Raw genomic sequence first — 7,233 nt, forward strand, 5'->3', positions numbered from 1 at the left:
GTGTGTGTGCATGTGTGTGTATGCACGTGTGCATGCGTGTGCATGTGCATGTGTGTGTATGCACGTGTGCATGCGTGTGTGTGCATGTGTGTGTATGCACGTGTGCATGCGTGTGTGTGTCTGTCTGTCTGTGTGTGTGTAGTAGAGGACCCGTGGACACCCAAAACTGCTGTGAGCTAGCTCAGGAGGGAAAGCATTGGGAAGCCCTCATCATGAACTTGGGAGTAGATGGTTTTGAGAAAGACTTGTAGTAGAAGACAGAATGTGAGGGGAACAAGAGATTCCTTCTGTGGAAAAAATCTAATGTCCCTGATGCCTTCATTTTCTATAGAATTCATATTCTCCGTGACACAAGATTCCTCATGTGACAGTTTTGCACGTGGGCCATACAGGTTGCCTTCTGTTTCCTGGTTAGTCAACGCCAGCAAACTTCCTATTTTCAAGTAAAAAATATTGCTCAAATCGAAAGATTGTACTGGTTTTCAAAGAACTTCTTAGAGGTAGTGATTTAGCAGTTAGAGATAATAGAAATGCTAGGACCCTATCTTAGGCTTCTCTGGCTTCCAGGGGACTGCCGGGAAAGAACATGGCTGTCCTCTCTGATGGGAGCTTGTGTGTGATGTCACCTTCTCATGGCAGGACAGCTTCTGCAGCACGTACTGCAGAGGGAACATTAAGAGCCAGTTCCTCTGCAGCACTTGAGGAGCAAGCACCGCAAGGGACTTTTATCTTCGCAGAACCATTTCTATTCTTGGAAACCTATTTCTTTTTTTGTATCTCTGAATGGATTATTTCTTCATCTCACTTACATTAGGCAGTAGGTTTGTCTAAAGTCTCTAAGACGACCTCTCAGAATGTTCTCGTGTTGTTAGTGAGGATGCTCAGACACTCCAGTGAGATATATAGTTGTCAAGACAGGGTTTCTCTGTTTAACAGCCCTGGCTGTCCTGGAACTAGCTCTACAGCCTAACCTTTAACTCACAGAGATCCACCTGCCTCTGCCTCACCAGTGCTGGGATTAAAGGCATGTGCGCCCATGCCCGGCTCCAGAGTTATATTTTTTTATAAATGTATCCTTTCAAAGTCTTGTCTAATCAGTTTGGAAGTTTTACGTTTTCTCTGACAGGTTAACAGGTGTTAATTGCTCCCACTCTCAATTTTGTGTGGAAGCAGTACTTTTACTCTCTTTACGGAGTCTATTTTTGGAGACCCCTAAAGAGATAATAGAGGCAGTGCTGTGTGTTGACATGTGCTTGTATGTGAGTATCTCGTTCACTCTGGCTTCTAGGAAGGGGACAGCATCTGCTTCTGCTTACCCTGACTCCCTTCCTCCACCTTGGTGTCCACCACAGCCTTTTGTACATACTGGACATTCAGAGTCTCTTTGGAATAATCTCAAAAACATCTAAGCTTCTGTCTCTGTGGCCTCATGATTAGTTTTCTCTCTTTAACTCCACAGCACTCCCATTTCCTTTGACAGAGAGGTGCATATTCCAGCAACACCCAGGGGCAGTTTTCTCTTTCAGCTGCGTTCCTGGACAGTGTTGACTGTGCAGAAGACAAGCAGATATTGGTCTTGAGCGAGTTGCCCCCTAACGAGCTCTCCTACCACTGATATTCTCTCAAGCCACCTGATGTCCCGACAAGTGGAATGAGGAGTGTCTGTGCCTTTGATAGACAGCCACATGTGCAGGGGGCTTCTCGTGCTCAGGAGTTTCCATGACCCAGGTGTGGGACCCCAAGTGACTGATTGCAAGTAGCAAGGTTGCTTATAGGGAGGGAGACAGTCTCAGCCAGGGATTCCCAGACGGTGACTAAGAAGGGTCTTCGATGCACTAAATCACTACTTGCTCCAAACAACACAATTGTGCCCAAAGTTTTGTTTCAAAGGGTGTATTGAGGGTAGCGTCACAGTTTATGCCCAAGACGTAAAGTTTTCGCGTCCCTTTACATCTGCTTCGGAACAACGTGGGAATGAATGTGACTGTAATCTAATCCACTCTTCTCATACTTGTTAAAATCACATATAAGAGTCACGTACCGCCTGTCTTAGCGACAGTGACAAATTTTAATATATACTTCACCTCTGTTTGTTCAGACCCGAGGGCTGGCATGTGTACAGCATTCTTTAAAAGTCCCTCATGGTCGTGCATTTAAAGTCGTTTTCTAGGTTTAAAAGAAATGTGAGGAGCTGTTTGGACATTGAGGTCTCCGGTCACTGGCGTATATCTGAGCTGAACCATATGTGCAGCTGTAATTGGCATTTTAACGACATTTTTTGCACTTGTAAAAGTGATACTTGTTCACAACAGGAAATTTGGGGGAAACAGCAAACAACAAAAACAGCCATAAGGAAAGAGATAAATATAAATCACATGCCTAGTATCTAAAGCATATGATTCTTGACATTTTTGTTAGTTTTTTTCTCAGTTACTTGTATATTTTATAAATTTAAGGCACATTTTTAGATCATGCTTAATTCTTAATGTTATATGTCATATTTTCTTTTATTTTAAAATATCTTTGAAAATATGATTTTAATTGCTTATAATCTGGTTCCCTGGTTATAGCATAATTTATTTGTTTCTCTAATTGGGTAGAGTGGGCTTCTAATATTTTCTTATTCTATGTGAAGCTTTGATGATCATGTGGGGCATCTGGTATCTCAGTGACCATGGGGTCAGTCACCAGGGGTAAATAGGAGTCAAAGGGCATCCATCAGCTCTTCGGATGCGCTGGCTACTCCTGCCATGCTCTTCTCCAGGGAACTTGTAATAACTTGTCCTTCTGGAGGCAGAGCGTTGAAATGTTTCCCTCTAACAATGTGTTAACTTTCTTCAGGCTTACATCATCTGTTATAAAAGCTTGAGTTGTTGCATGCGCTTGTGGGTTTTATCTATTGTCACACTTTCTAGGTATTTCCCCTTACTCTGAAGTGTTTCTATAAGTGTGATTTCTTTATTGAGGCTCTAAATAAGTGTGTAACCCTGAGAGTAGACGTGGGTAAGGACAAGAAAGGGGCTTTTTGGTGACGCCATCTGGGATGGGTAAGTCATAGTGTGCCAGGCAGTCAAAGTAAACATGGCATGCCGTGTGCTGTAGTCATTAGGCCTCTGTGCTGTGTTGGTAGGGAACAAAGTCATACTCTTCCTACAAGTGTCCACTGTGGCATCCACAACCTTCCTTTCCCAAAGAGGAATGATAACTTCCTTCAGAGTATGGACCATTTTCAAGTTTCTGATGTTCAGCCTCGGTAGGAGAGACCTCTTCAGTTACTTGGAAACCTGTCTTCCGCTCTGGATGTAATTTGCCTTGAACATGTGGCCCATTAAAGTCAGCCCCTGCCTGCCCTGCCCCCTGGAAAATCTGTGGTTCTCAGTCAGGATTATTTATTCTAATAAAAACAAGTAAATACAGGTAGGAAAGAATGCGGCTTGCCGCGAGTGAGTGGAGCTGGTCAGGTAATACCCCACCAGTGACGTGCTATGACTCAAGGTCCTTGTCGAGAGTGTCCTGGAGGATTGAGTAACAGGGTAAACCAGACAGGCCAATGTCCACCTCTCCGTAAAGAGTGATCTCATGAACAGGATCTTTGCCCCTGGTGATGGGGGGGGGGCTGGAAAATGAGACCCCAAGAAAGATTCACATCTCTTAATTATTTAAATCCATTTGAGGTCTGTACAGATCCAGAGGCCCTCTCCTCGACGCCATGAACAACACATAGGCTCAAGAGCTGGTCTCTCTTAGTGTAGAGGCCCAGAATTCCCAGCGCTCGGCTCCATGTTGAGCTTGGGGAAGATGGCTTTTGAAAAAACCCTTTCTCTGGGAAGTTTGAAGAAATCAGAATGGATTGCGAGCAAGGTCTCTGATATGCCCTCTCATGAGTGAACAGGGTTGCTTTGCAGTGACATTTGACAGTTCCTGGTGGCTCTGCTTTCTGTTTCAGCATCCCTGTCTGCTAGCATTGATTTTCTGTAGCCCCTTGTGTGACTCACATCTGTAAAGTGATTTTTTTACCTTCTTTTGTACACGAATGATATCCCAGCAGGTGGAGCAGGGACAGGGCCTGCGGAGTCCGGGGCTTACTCCTCACGTGGCATGGAATACACTCACAGTAAATAGGAGATGGCTTGAATTCTAGCACCAATTTGTTGGCTCCTTAAAAGGGGCTAAAAGGAGGGAGGTTATAGTTGGCTTTTTGTCAGTGAAATAGAAAGCTTCTCCTGGGGAAGGAATGTTTAACTAGATCAGCCCACTGTTTCAAGGATGTACAGACTCTCACTCCTTTCCCAGGGGCCTACAATTTGTGGCCTGAGCTTCTTACAGATTTCTGTCAATGCTAGCCCTGAGCTGTGCTTAGTCACCAGAGCGGTAAACTAGGAACCAGGACTGGGCTGATTTGAATACGATGGCTACTGTGAGCATCTTACCCAGGTGCCTGTGGGAATGAATAACAAGGAAGCGTGGAATACCTATCAAGTTGTGGTTGGCACACCCAGTGCAAAGTATGTGGCAAATCAGCATCAACCCGGTCAACAGTCAGCACACGTGGGAAATAGAAGCATCCAGAAAACCCCAAATCTCTCCTAAGAGAGCAGCTGTTGCGTCAGGGGCATATGTGCTGTTGGGCACTGTGCTGACCAGTAGTGATGTTCAGTCTATTGCTCTGTGAGTTAGGAATCGCCATCCTACCTCATTCATGAGTAGCCCGACGTTGAGCGTGGTTAAGCCCCAGCAGAATGGGAAGGGCTGCCCCAGAGCCAGCTAGACTAGTTATTGTTTCCCCCAGCCTTGGACTTGTACCACACTGACCTTTAGCCTGCTCCAGCCCCTTGGCCTTTGGCTCCCTTAAGGCTGAATCGTGCACCCGGAAGTTCCTCGGTCAATATTTCATAGGGTCTGTCGTACCTCGAGCACTTCAGTCAGTACGTGCACAGGCATACCTTCCTCATTGCAGCTGGAAGACACTGTCCCAAGATCAGAGACCCCACCCACCAGTCAGGGAAGATAACCCAAGGTGAATAAATCACCAGGGGAAGAACAGACGTTCTATTAAGGTGAGGCCTAGCTGTGTCCCCGTTGTGGTTAGTTACATAGTAGCCAACTGTAATGGCAGAGGGATGTAAAATCTGAAAACACAGCGGAGTTTATGGTATTCTGTGGAGTGTGTGGGGTTACCTGTGAGAGTTTGCACTCCCTCATCCACTACACCAGAAGCCTGTTCTCAAGACTGAGTGCAGGCATCAGGAGCTTTCAAAGCAGTAGACCGGTGGCTAGACAAGAAAGGAAATAAAGTCTCCTGCTGGAAAATGTTCTTTTCAGATACCACTTAGAACACTGATTTTCCAAGTGTGGTTCCTGCACCAGGTAACTCTGCAGCTGGCAATTTTCTAGAAATGTAACTTGTGGGTTCTCTCTTCAGGCTTAGTTTGGCTTCAGCCATGGGGTCCAGCAATCCCTCTCAGAGTCTGATAGACTAAGACTAAGGAACAGTACTGACCAAAAAGGCAAATTTGACCCACGCTGCAGATCAGAGACCTCCAAGGGAAGGTGTTCTTGGGGCCCTGTGCAGGGGGTGGGTGTTGGCTCTTGGCGGCTGTCTTTCTGAAGCTGTGTCCTGGTAAGAAGTGGATTTATCTAATTAAATGTTCCTTCTCCGAGGCAAGCTTTCTATTTATGAACAAAGGTAAGATTGGCAAATAACTTTTTCTGTATACTAATATTTTACAGACCTTTGGTTTTGTGTGTGTAGGGAGTAGAAGGTGTATGTGTGAGTGAGTGTGCAGGTTTGTGGGTGTAATTACCCCTTCAGGTGCGATAGGGACCAGAGGACCACATTGTCTTCCTCAATTGCTTCTTGCTTTTTTATTATTAGTATTATGATATAATACTATTAATAGTATTAATAATACATACTGTTATTATCAGGAGGATGCGGATGATGATTTGGTTATGCTGGCTGGCCAGTGAGCTGAGAAAGGCCTATCTCGGCCACCCGGATGTGCCTCCACACTCAACTTTTACTGGGTTCTAGGGATCTGAATTCAGGCCCTCGTGCTTGCACAGCAAGTGCTTCACCCACTGAAGCATCTCCCAGCCTGTGTTTTGTGTACTGTCTCTCTTGACTATAGCCTTCCTGCAAGCCTTTTATGAAGGGTTTATGACATACCCTTGTTGTTGAAGATACCATATAGAATTAATGTACTCTCAGCATTTTGAAGCATTTTCTGTAGTCTTTGAGAATGCTTTGGAATTTGTAAAATAAGGTTTAATTGCTGTTGGGATAGCCACTTAAGGATAACTCTTTCTGTTATGTGTGTTGCAGGGGGGTGTCATCTCTAAGATGGTCTCTCTTTCCATCCTCAGGCTTCAAACTTCTTATAAGTTCTAGGATTTGGTTAGTATATCACTCTGGCCAACTGAATAACATATCTCTCAGTTTGGCTTGAAACTGGCACAGTAGAGTGATAGAAATAAATTAGCAGGTATAGGTAATTAGATAAGTAAAACCAGGAAGGTGAATATGTAAGAAACCTTTTGTGTTTTCTGGATTCTGGAGAGTAACAGATAAGAAATCCCTGCATACAGGTTATTTTTCCATGGTGTGTGTGTGTGTGTGTGTGTGTGTGTGTGATGTGGAGCCATTTGTGTGGAGATAAAAAGATAACCTTGTGGAGTCATCTCTCTCCTTCCACTTTTATGTGGGTACCAGGAGTTGAACTTGGGTCCTTTAGACTTACAAGGCAGGTTCTTTACCAGCTGAGCCATCTGACTGTCCCCACCCCAATATTTCAAGAATGAAAACCTGGGTAACTTGGGGCATTTGGGTTAGAAACACTAGAGAATCTGAGTGGGTTGGCACTCTTAGTAGGTGGTCTACATTAGTTTACACTTTTCAATACTTCCCTTGCTGGAGGATGCGGCTTCTCAGGGTAAAGATTGTGAAATATGTGCAAGGACTTGTCGTCAGAAAACGGAAAATTTAATTTAGATTTTTTTTCCCAGTATCTGTCTTTGGATAACCATTGAATTTCCTAGGCTCCAATGTTTAGTTCTGAAATGTTGGTTTATTTTATCTGTCATGGTTTGGGTGAATAATCATAGTTTTATCTCCACTAGAAGAAAAATAATTTACCCACATGACAGAAATGAGATTATGAATGGGTTGTAAACTTACGTTTTCTTGATATGTGTTTATTTGTGGAAGCAAATAAACTAATAATCTCTCTGAAA

General features: G+C 44.2%; 1 protein-coding gene across 1 annotated transcript in view; it reads left to right on the forward strand.

Moving 5' to 3' along the window:
- Nedd4l (neural precursor cell expressed, developmentally down-regulated 4-like, E3 ubiquitin protein ligase) overlaps positions 1–7,233 on the forward strand; it is a 322,283-nt gene that overhangs the window by 172,506 nt on the left and 142,544 nt on the right. The window lies entirely within an intron of this gene.

Source organism: Microtus ochrogaster, chromosome 18 (genome assembly GCF_000317375.1).
Source record: "Microtus ochrogaster isolate Prairie Vole_2 chromosome 18, MicOch1.0, whole genome shotgun sequence".
Classification (NCBI taxonomy): Eukaryota; Metazoa; Chordata; class Mammalia; order Rodentia; family Cricetidae; genus Microtus; species Microtus ochrogaster.